Genomic DNA, 12,656 nt, shown 5'->3' with positions numbered 1-12,656 from the left:
TTGGACCATTTCTTTCTACAAAACAATTCAAGTTCAGTTAAGTTTGATGGTCGCCGAGCATGGACAGCCCGCTCTCAAATGATCTGAAAACAAAGATTGTTCAACATAGTTGTTCAGGGGAAAGATAAAAAAAGTTGTCTCAGAGATTTAACCTGTCAGTTTCCACTGTGAGGAACATAGTAAGGAAATGGAAGAGCACAGGGACAGTTCTTGTTAAGCCCAGAAGTCGCAGGCCAAGAAAAATATCAGAAAGGCAGAGAAGAAGAATGGTGAGAACAGTCAAGACAATCCACAGACCACCTCCAAAGAGCTGCAGCATCATCTTGCTGCAGATGGTGTCACTGTGCATCGGTCAACAATACAGCGCACTTTGCACAAGGAGAAGCTGTATGGGAGAGTGATGAGAAAGAAGCCGTTTCTGCAAGCACGCCACAAACAGAGTCGCCTGAGGTATGCAAAAGCACATTTGGACAAGCCAGCTTCATTTTGGAAGAAAGTCCTGTGGACTGATGAAACAAAGATTGAGTTGTTTGGTCATACAAAAAGGCGTTATGGATGGCATCCAAAAAAAACAGCATTCCAAGAAAAACTCTTGCTACCCACTGTAAAATTTGGTGGAGGTTCCATCATGCTTTGGGGCTGTGTGGTCAATGCCGGCACCGGGAATCTTGTTAAAGTTGAGGGTCGCATGGATTCCACTCAGTATCAGCAGATTCTTCAGAATAATGTTCAAGAATCAGTGACGAAGTTGAAGTTACGCTGGGGATGGATATGTCAGCAAGACAATGATCCAAACACCGCTCCAAATCGACTCAGGCATTCATGCAGAGGAACAATTACAATGTTCTGGAATGGCCATCCCAGTCCCCAGACCTGAATATCATTGAACATCTGTGGGATGATTTGAAGCCGGCTGTCCATGCTCGGCGACCATCTAACTGAACTGAACTTGAATTGTTTTGTAAAGAGGAATGGTCCAAAATCCCTTCGTCCAGGATCCAGGAACTGATTAAGAGCTACAGGAAGCGACTAGCGGCTGTTATCTTTGCAAATGGAGGATCTACTAAATATTAATGTCACTTTTCTGTTGAGGTGCCCATATCTTTGCACCGGTCAAATTTTGGTTTAATGCATATTGCACATTTTCTGTTAGTACAATAAACCTCATTTCAATCCTGAAATATTACTGTGTCCATCAGTTATTAGATATATCAAACTGAAATGGCTGTTGCAAACACCAAAATATTTAGAACAAAAAATGATTAAGATTAATAAGGGTGCCCAAACTTTTCCATAGGACTGTATATAGTATTTGTATACATATCACATACACACACACACAGACACACACAAATACACATTTCTTAGGATAGAAGAAAATCTGGGGAAAATATATTTTTCAAAGAAGATAGAATGGGTAAAATTGCACTATTACTGAAAATGACTTTATTATCAGAATTCACAAAATTGAACCATTTTGAGATAAGAAATATATTCTCCTCCCTTAATTCTAGGCACTTGTAAAAAAAACCTGTGGACTGCAGAAATTGTCCTTTAATCTTCCTTTCAATAGAATAATATATGGTGAATATTGTGTATAACGTCCACTCATTATATGAAGCAACAGTAATGGCGGGTTACATAAAGGTTCAGCAGGTCATCTTGAGCAGGCTCCTGACATTTGATGAGTTCACTTATCTCTCTACAACAATGACTGAGATACTTGGACAATATCACATCTAGAATAGGCTGCGAAATGACAAGTTGTAAACCACAAGGCTGTATCTTATACGGTTGTATAGGCTACACTAAAACTGATGTGTTGCATATGAAATTGAATGCATACAATTTTACTGAACAGATCCATTTCCAGTAGTATCTGCATAATATGTCTCACAAATGACTCCATTCCAAAAGAACTTGTCAGTCATTGCAGTCGAAGGCAAAGCTGGATGCATATTACTTTTCTTTTTTCTCACAATATTAGAGAATTGATACTGTGTGACTTTTCAGAGCTAGTTGCATATATATATATATATATATATATATATATATATATATATATATATATGTATATTTTTAAAGATGAACAATTGTAGCAGCACCAGCAAATCTGGGTATCAACCCATAAATTGCATGGCAGAAACCCCTCTCCTGGCAAAAGGGTTTGCAATAGAAAAAACAGTCTGGTCTGCCAGCAACTTGTATGGGTGGAAAAATGTCCTTTTATTGGAAAAAGCAGTACACCACGTATCGGTCCTCAACAGAACCTTTCATTTGTACTTGTAAAGGTTATGTTGAGGATTGATACATGGTGGACTGCTTTTTCCAATAAAAGGACATTTCTCCATACATACAGTCCTATGAAAAAGTTTGGGCACCCCTATTAATCTTAATCATTTTTAGTTCTAAATATTTTGGTGTTTGCAGCAGCCATTTCAGTTTGATATATCTAATAACTGATGGACATAGTAATATTTCAGGATTGAAATGAGGTTTATTGTACTAACAGAAAATGTGCAATATGCATTAAACCAAAATTTGACTGGTGCAAAAGTATGGGCACCCTTATCATTTTATTGATTTGAATACTCCTAACTACTTTTTACTGACTTACTGAAGCACAAAATTGGTTTTGTAACCTCACTGAGCTTTGAATTTCATAGCCAGGTGTATCCAATCATGAGAAAAGGTATTTAAGGTGGCCAATTGCAAGTTGTTCTCCTATTTGAATCTCCTCTGAAGAGTGGCATCATGGGCTACTCAAAACAACTCTCAAATGATCTGAAAACAAAGATTGTCCAACATAGTTGTTCAGGGGAAGGAGACAAAAAGTTGTCTCAGAGATTTAACTTGTCAGTTTCCACTGTGAGGAACATAGTAAGGAAATGGAAGACCACAGGGACAGTTCTTGTTAAGTCCAGAAGTGGCAGGCCAAGAAAAATATCAGAAAGGCAGAGAAGAAGAATGGTGAGAACAGTCAAGGACAATCCACAGACCACCTCCAAAGAGCTGCAGCATCATCTTGCTGCAGATGGTGTCACTGTGCATCGGTCAAAAATACAGCGCACTTTGCACAAGGAGAAGCTGTATGGGAGAGTGATGAGAAAGAAGCCGTTTCTGCAAGCACACCACAAACAGAGTCGCCTGAGGTATGCAGAAGCACATTTGGACAAGCCAGCTTCATTTTGGAAGAAGTTCCTGTGGACTGATGAAACAAAGATTGAGTTGTTTGGTCATACAAAAAGGCATTATGCATGGCGTCCAAAAAAAACAGCATTACAAGAAAAACACATGCTACCCACTGTAAAATTTGGTGGATGTTCCATCATGCTTTGGGGCTGTGTGGCCAATGCCGGCACCGGGAATCTTGCTAAAGTTGAGGGTCGCATGGATTCCACTCAGTATCAGCAGATTCTTCAGAATAATGTTCAAGAATCAGTGACGAAGTTGAAGTTACCCCGGGGATGGATATTTCAGCAAGACAATGATCCAAAACACCGCTCCAAATCGACTCAGGCATTCATGCAGAGGAACAATTACAATGTTCTGGAATGGCCATCCTAGTCCCCAGACCTGAATATCATTGAACATCTGTGGGATGATCTGAAGCGGGCTGTCCATGCTCGGCGACCATCAAACTTAACTGAACTTGAATTGTTTTGTAAAGAGGAATGGTCCAAAATACCTTCATCCAGGATCCAGGAACTGATTAAAAGCTACAGGAGGCGACTAGAGGCTGTTATCTTTGCAAAAGGAGGATCTACTAAATATTAATGTCACTTTTCTGTTGAGGTGCCCATACTTTTGCACCAGTCAAATTTTGGTTTAATGCATATTGCACATTTTCTGTTAGCACAATAAACCTCATTTCAATCCTGAAATATTACTGTGTCCATCAGTTATTAGATATATCAAACTGAAATGGCTGTTGCAAACACCAAAATATTTAGAACAAAAAATGATTAAGATTAATAGGGGTGCCCAAACTTTTTCATAGGACTGTACAAGGTGCTGGCAAGCTGGATTGTGTGTGTGAGTATATATATATATATATATATATATATATATATATATATATATATATATATATGTATATATCCCCATTACTAAACAGTTTAAAGGTCTAAAAGCCCAATTTTCTTGCAGGATCCACTATGACTAGCAGCACGTCTAGATATCTATAATAGGAGCCAGTTGGGTATGTTAGTATTGTGGCATTGAATAAACTGGAGGGCCACAGGTTGGAGACCAACAGTATACGCATATATAAGAGTGATACTGGGGAAATTACATATTACTTCATGGAAGTCTTTGGGTCAATATAGTTTACAAAGGACCTTTCACCTCCGGGGGGCAGATGTGGTGTAATACACCGTTAGAAAGCCGACTATTCCGTACATAATTCAGAAAAATGTGGGTGAAGCAATTGTTGGAATTTCTTATAGTACAATATTGGCAGCCCATCAGAGACAGGACTCTTCCCCGAATGCTCAGTGGTTAGCACTGCAGCACTGGAGCCTTAAGTTAGAATTCAACCAAGGACAACATTGGAAGGAGGTTTTTTTTAATGTAGATTGTGAGCCCCATATAGGGATCACAATGTACATTTTTTCCCCTATTCCTATGTCTTTGTAGAATGGGAGGAAATCCACACAAGCACAGGAAGAACGTACAAACTCCTTACAGATGTTGTTCCTGGTGGGATTCAAACTCAGGACTACAGTGCTGCAAGGCTGCAGTGCTAACCACTGAGCAACCGTGTTGTCCCGAGAAGTTTGTTTGTTCTCTCTGTGTTTGCATGAGCTGTCTCCCACACTCCAAAGACATACTGATAGAGAAATGTAGATTGTGAGCCCTGGGACATAGTGGACAGTGACTGACAATGTCTGTAAAAGCACTGTGGAATATGTTAGAGCTATAAAAGTACGCCAATAATATATAACGGGTGGTGCACAGAACTCTTTCTAGTTCCTGAAGTGGAACTGGCACAACTAGAGCAGCTTTTTCAGTCTATCAAAGTGGGGGCAGATATTGAAGACAGAAGAGTCAAATAATGGCTGTTCTCTTGTGTTTACTCATTATTTGCAGGGACGTTATCTTCTATGGTATTATTTTTAATGTAGATTATGAACCCCATACAGGGCTCTCAATGTACATTACATACATCAGTATGTCTTTTGTAGAAAGGGAGGAATCTCACACAAACACAGTGAGAACATACAAACTCCTTGCAGATGTTGTTCCTGGCAGGATTTGAACCCAGGACTCTAGCGCTGCAAGGCTGCAGTGCTAACCACTGAGCCACCGTGTTCCCCCTTCTTCTATGGTATAGACTGGGGAGTATAATTTATGAAATTCCCAAATAATAAGTGGTTATAAGTTTTCATTATCTCCATGTGAATAAATTTAGCTTTTTAAGGTTTATAAAGCTTTAGATGCCTTATGTTTAAGAAAGTCCCTGAGACAGTGTACACAGCTCAGTATGGAGTGAGGGGAATCCAGCGAGCTTATGGGTATTATTCAAAGCTTCAATTTTTTTCCAAAATAAAATTGACCTCTTGGTCTCTATGCTTTTTGGGTCATAAAGAAATGGCAACAAGTTCTCCACATATAAAAGCTTTGTAAAATTTGGGGATCTGATGGGAATCAATAAAGTGGAAGAATTATTACAATTTATTTTCCTTATACTATGTCATGCTCAAGTAGAGTGTCAGTTAATCTCCAAGTCCATCCCCATACTATCAGGGCAGGGAGGTGTAAGACATTTGATACTTGTGCATGGATGGAAACTAAAATATTTTCTATGTTGGCAAATTGAGCTCTTTGGCATTACTTCAGCTCACTGTGTTAGGAGGAGAGAAATGCTGCCTATGAACCAAAGAACAACATCCCCACTGCCAAGCATGGAGGTGGAAACATTATGTTTTGGGGGTGTTTCTCTGCTAAGGGCACAGGACTACTTCACCACATCAATGGGGAATAGATGGAGCCATGTACCGTAAAATCCTGAGTGACAACCTCCTTTCCCCCGCCAGGACATTAAAAATGGGTCATGGCTGGGTCTTCCAGCAGGACAATGACCCAAAACATACAGCCAAGGCAACAAAGGAGTAACTCAAAAAGAAGCACATTAAGGTCATGGAGTGGCCTAGCCAGTCTACAGACCTCAATCCCATAGAAAACTGAAGCTCCGAGTTGCCAAGTGACAGCCTCAAATTTTTAATGATTTAGAGATGATCTGTAAAGAGGAGTGGACAAAAATTCCTCCTGACGTCCTCATCATCAATTGCAAAAACCGTCTGACTGTTATGCCTGCCAACAAGGGTTTTGCCACCGAGTATTAACTCTGTTTGCCAGAGGGATCAAATACTTTTTTCTCTATGCAACATGCAAATAAATTCATACAATGTGATTTTCTGGATTTTATTTTTGATATCCTATTTCTCACTGTTAAAATTAACCTACCATTAAAAATATAGATTGTTCATGTCTTTGTCAGTGGGCAAACTTACAAAATCAGCAATCAAATACTAATTTCCTTCACTGTATATATCACATTCCTTTTGTAGCCACTCTTGGCTTTGGCTCAAAGAAAACGAAGCAAAATCTGTAACAAATAACTGCATTTCTGCAATGTGGGACCTCAGCCTAATATAAAAATGTGACTTAAACAATAGACCATTTGCTGGCAACACTTTCCCTTTAAACATGTTATTGCCAATAGACCAGATCTCTGTGAATCGGATGAATATAAACCTCCTACATCAGTCACCAAGAGAGCTTGACCTACCTCTGCTGTGTCGAAGCAAGACACCGAGTAGATTTACTAAGACAGTCTTAATTCCAGAATTAGTGTCTAAAGTGTCAACATAGTGTCTAATGTTGTTGGATAAATCTGGTGTATATTTAGATTGTCTAGTCTAAGTTCTTATTAACTATAGTTGGCTTAGTTTTGATTCAGAACATTCTACCAACAATCTGAATTTTTGGTGCATCTTGTTGTCTCTTAAACCACATTTTCCTGCTAAACCATGTCCACTTGTCCAACATGGCTTATCTTAAACTAGATGCAACAAGATGTGCCAATATACACTGAGATGCAACAAAGTGTCTTGCAGAATTTTGTCCGAAAACTCAATTGTTAATATGGGGCATTGTTTTTACGTTCTTAGAGTTGTTATCAAGACGCTCATCTTGTTTGATTTTTTTTAAGTCAAACGTGAAAGTAAAATGTTATTTCTAGTGAATTTCTTCTTCCATGTATGTACGTACGCCATCATCTTAAATATGAAATTGTCTGGTTAAAGACTTCAAAGGGTAACTGCCATAGCACATAGCAGTTTAGGCAAATTTAGATAAGAGGACACAAGTGCCAAGTGTTAACTCCCTGCCATAGATTGGCATGTTGGATCAGTGCCACTTGCTTGCACACTGTGTTGAGTGTTGAAGTGGGATTGCATGAGATATATCATGTTTTATTAGGAATGAGCAGTGGTTCCTCTCTTAGCTAAGATGTAACATCATTTTGCTTGGCTCCTGTAGAAGACACATTACTGGCAAAGCTGTGGCTCCATTCAGCCAAGGTGAAGAATCAGTGTTCTACATTTTTGCATTCATCAAAGGAAAAAAAAAACTGTCAGGCATGGTGGGAAGAACAAATTGGACATAAGTACTGAAACCAGTAGATGGGAGGTTTTTGTAGAATTTGTTTCAGATTTTTGCAAGCTTCATTTTATAAGATTTAATTGCAGTTCCCAACATTTCCATCCTATTAAGCATTTCCTGTAACCCCCCCCCCCCATGGGAAACCAATCCCCTGGAGAGAATATTACTTGTGCTTAGCCTAGAGCGTAGTATACTGTATGTCTGTTATGTTTTGTTCTCCTACTTAAACATCTGCTTTTCTGTAAAGTCATTCAGCCTGTGTGTGATCCAGCCTTCACCCTTCACATACAAGATATTCTCCAGTGGAAAACTATTCTAAATTAAATATCGAGATGTCATAATCCTTGGAGGTCTGAAAATGCTTGTCTTAGATTTGCAAACTAAACCTCATGTCAAAGTAATCCAAAGTCGTTACAGGCAGAGTAAGGCCAGATTAAGTACTAGAAGTCTAGGAGAAGGCCAACATGAAATGGATTTTGAAGGGTGTGTAACTAAATTAGGAGAATAAAAGGTTAAGAAGGTGGTGTGATGAGTGGGGAACGGGGAGGACACAAAATTAAAAAAAACTCTGTAATAGCGGCTTTGGGAGCCATTTTACTTAGGACATTAGGAGGAGAATCTCTGGGCCACCCTTCTAGTCTAAAGTTTTTGCATAGAGGATCTATAACTAGAAACAGGGTGAGTGAATAGGATTAGCCAGACAGTCTTAGCAGTGGGGGATCTTGAAGTTGGATGTGGTGTTTGATATACGGTAGTAAGGATATGGACTCCTCAAGTATGGCGTTCTGGCACTAGTGCGAAAGATGTGAGATATTGAGTTTGCTTGATGATACCTCTAAGCCAGAGATATTCTGCGCCTGGGTAGAATATTACTAGATTAATTGGCTTTAAGAACCTCCGACTTCACTCAATATTAATTAATTAATTAATTAATTAATTAATTAATTTGTTAAGATATATACACTCACCGGCCACTTTATTAGGTACACCATGCTAGTAATGGGTTGGACCCCCTTTTGCCTTCAGAACTGCCTCAATTCTTCATGGCATAGATTCAACAAGGTGCTGGAAGCATTCCTCAGAGATTTTGGTCCATATTGACATGATGGCATCACACAGTTGCCGCAGATTTGTCGGCTGCACATCCATGATGCGAATCTCCCGTTCCACCACATCTCAAAGATGCTCTATTGGATTGAGATCTGGTGACTGTGGAGGCCATTGGAGTACAGTGAACTCATTGTCATGTTCAAGAAACCAGTCTGAGATGATTCCAGCTTTATGACATGGCGCATTATCCTGCTGAAAGTAGCCATCAGATGTTGGGTACATTGTGGTCATAAAGGGATGGACATGGTCAGCAACAATACTCAGGTAGGCTTTGACGTTGCAACGATGCTCAATTGGTACCAAGGGGCCCAAAGAGTGCCAAGAAAATATTCCCCACACCATGACACCACCACCACCAGCCTGAACCGTTGAAACAAGGCAGGATGGATCCATGCTTTCATGTTATTGACGCAAAATTCTGACCCTACCATCCGAATGTCGCAGCAGAAATCGAGACTCATCAGACCAGGCAACGTTTTTCCAATCTTCAATTGTCCAATTTCGATGAGCTTGTGCAAATTGTAGCCTCAGTTTCCTGTTCTTAGCTGAAAGGAGTGGCACCCGGTGTGGTCTTCTGCTGCTGTAGCCCATCTGCCTCAAAGTTCGACGTACTGTGCGTTCAGAGATGCTCTTCTGGCTACCTTGGTTGTAACGGGTGGCTATTTGAGTCACTGTTGCCTTTCTATCAGCTCGAACCAGTCTGGTCATTCTCCTCTGACCTGGATGTTTTTTCTTTTTCGGACCATTCTCTGTAAACCCTAGAGATGGTTGTGCGTGAAAATCCCAGTAGATCAGCAGTTTCTGAAATACTCAGCCCAGCCCTTCTGGCACCAACAACCATGCCACGTTCAAAGGCACTCAAATCACCTTTCTTCCCCATACTGATGCTCGGTTTGAACTGCAGGAGATTGTCTTGACCATGTCTACATGCCTAAATGCACTGAGTTGCTGCCATGTGATTGGCTGATTAGAAATTAAGTGTTAACGAGCAGTTGGACAGGTGTACCTAAAAAAGTGGCCGGTGAGTGTATATACATAGAGTACAGACCAAAAGTTTGGACACACCTTCTCATTCAAAGAGTTTTCTCATGGATTGTTTGATTAAAAGTGTTGTCGAGGAGGCTGTTTGACAAGATGAGGCTGTTTGACAAGTCAGATATCAGCGTCCCCATAAAAAAAAATAGTGATCATATTATGACATTATGGGGGACACAATGTAAAAAAATAATAATTAATAAAATTGATAAAAAAGAAAGTAATTTAAAAAAAGAAATAACATACGCCAACAACATGCTCTTATCACAGGATCTAGCCTCACCTCCAAGTCTAATAACATACACCATCTTATAGGAGTTGTCAGCCTGAGGATTTTGGTATTGTTTATCCAAATCCTTTCTGTCATACCAAAGATATGAGCATTTTTAAAGTTTCTAGAAGGGTCAGTGCACACAGAGTTTTTTGGCGCTGATTTTGACGATTAATCCGCTTCAAAACCAGCCTCCAAAAAAAACCTCCTAATAGAGTTTTATTGGGAGACTTTTTTCGGAGGCTGATTTTGAGGCTGATTTGGCGTCAAAATCAGCGCCAAAAAACTCTGTGTGCTCTCACCCTTAGAGTAACATCACATGACATTTGGCACACAGACAGGATTCCTTAATCTGCATCCACAGTTTTATATGTAGACAAACAAAAAAAACCCTCCCAAAGTACCCAGGAATGAGACATCAGTATGCGGTACAGCATTGGGATTTTCAGATCTGGTGAGGGCTCCTCTCTATTTGCATCAGTGGTAACTGTTCAGTATTAAACCTTTTGTGCTCAGTACCATTTTTTATTTCCAGTATACTTGTAGACATATCCTACGCATTATTAGTCACTTGGTTTTGGAAATATGCATGCTTTTCCCTTTGTGTAGGTGGTTGATAACAGAGTAAATAACCATTGAGAATTTTAAAATGCTTAGTAACAACCACATGAAATGTCACAACATGTTACAATAATCGCAGTATTAATCCTATAGTAAACCAACATGTAACAACTGCAATGAGCTTTTTGCGTCTTGCTAAGCATGATGTGACATTAAAAGTACCTTTAACTTTCTTTCCAATTAGATTACATGTCTGAATAGTGTAGGCTACCACAAGTCAATTGTAAAAATGCCCTCCTGTTCAGAGCCACATCCTTGCCCACATGCAAGTAAGTAACAAACCCGAAATGTCTCTCAGCAGTCGCTACCTTCTGTCTTCTACTCAAGCAAACTACAAGTTACAGAGAGTGTGAGCACAAGGGAACACACCAAAGACTGAGATATTATACTCTGAAACATAATGGGGAACTCGGAACTCCATGAGGGATGATGATAATTAGAATTAAAAAAATGCCTCTATTTTTATGAATCAAAGATTTGATAGTTGCCAACTCCATGAGAGCCGCAGAGATATTTGCAAGCAACAATGCTAAGGCTGGGTTCATACTACTGTTGAATTCCGTTATGAAGGTGTCTGTTAAAAAATAAAACAAAAACAAAAATGGACACCTACGATAACAGACATTAATGGACACTAATGCCCCTTTCATACCTGCGCTCAACGTTGAGTTAGTGCAACCCGGCCGGTTTCCATCTTCTGCTCTGCGAAACTGGACAGGAGACAGAAAACCGGTGGTCAGTTTTCAAACCCATTCACTTGAATGGGTTTGACAAAGGTGACTGTCCACATGCATCTTCTGCCTGTCTGCAGGGAAACAGTTTTTTTAAAGTCCTGCATGTCCAACTAAAAAAAAAATGGTTTCCCGCAGACAGGCAGAAGACACACACGGGAAGTCACCTTTGCAAATCCAATCAAGTGAATAGGTTTGAAAACTGACAGCCAGGTTTCCGGCTCCTGTCCAGTTTCACGGGGCAGATGACGAAAACCGGCTGGATTGCACAAACTGGACAACGAGCACAGGTGTGAACCCACCCCTTACTGATGTTAATGTGTCCGTTTAATGGATCAATTAAAAAAAACAGACACACTAGACACTGGACTTCTGATGGATTGGGTGTAAAGGGACATAAATGGACACTAAGGGAGCGTTCACACTACCGTCGGTGTCCGACAGCTAATGTCCGCTGCAAATGTCCGTTCAAAATCTTGTGCGGACATTAGGATCGGACACTAGCTGTGTCCGTGACATTTTGCATTCATTTAAATGGACATCGGGTGCGTTCTTTTACAGTCCGTGTCTGTCCTTAACTGTCCGTTCCCAAAGATGTCCGACTTTTCAAGCGGACAGCAAAACCCGACGTGTAGGTTTTTGCTTGAAAAGTCGGACATATTTGGGAACGGACAGTTAAGGACAGGCACGGAGTATAAAACAACGCACCCGATGTCCATTTAAATGACTTCTAGCTATCATTTACCTGTTTTTACATTTTTCCTCATCAGTATGGCTTTATTTTTCATTGATGAAACCTACTGAAGTAGTTTTTTGCAGCACAAGATTGCAGGGCATGGTAAGGGGTGTGCACTATATTTGTATGGATACCCCCTTTAAGTGATTCAGCTGCATAACATCAAGCACACAGTCACGTGTCCCCATACACAAACACTAGTATTAGTATGGGTCATACTGAATAGCTGAAAGAGTTTAACCTCTTAATGCCACAGCCAAAAATCACCTTAAGAACATGTCATTTGAACAACTCATGTTGTAATAAATTTGGAACGCTTTAACTTACACAAGTGATCTTGTGATTGTCTTTTTGTGACACATTGTACTATATGTTAGTGGTACACCTCGGTTGATATTTTTTGCATCTATTTTTTTCATTTTTCAACATTGTCTCAGTCTCTGATTGAACCATCATTTGCCGATATCCTAAAAACATCCTGAAA

At 39.9% G+C, this 12,656-nt stretch overlaps 1 protein-coding gene across 1 annotated transcript in view; it reads right to left on the bottom strand.

Moving 5' to 3' along the window:
* The window catches only part of ESR1 (estrogen receptor 1), a 182,482-nt gene that overhangs the window by 50,198 nt on the left and 119,628 nt on the right, over nt 1-12,656 (bottom strand). The window lies entirely within an intron of this gene.

The sequence above is a fragment of the Leptodactylus fuscus genome, chromosome 3, assembly GCF_031893055.1.
Source record: "Leptodactylus fuscus isolate aLepFus1 chromosome 3, aLepFus1.hap2, whole genome shotgun sequence".
Classification (NCBI taxonomy): Eukaryota; Metazoa; Chordata; class Amphibia; order Anura; family Leptodactylidae; genus Leptodactylus; species Leptodactylus fuscus.
This window is presented reverse-complemented; position numbering and strand designations above follow the sequence as displayed.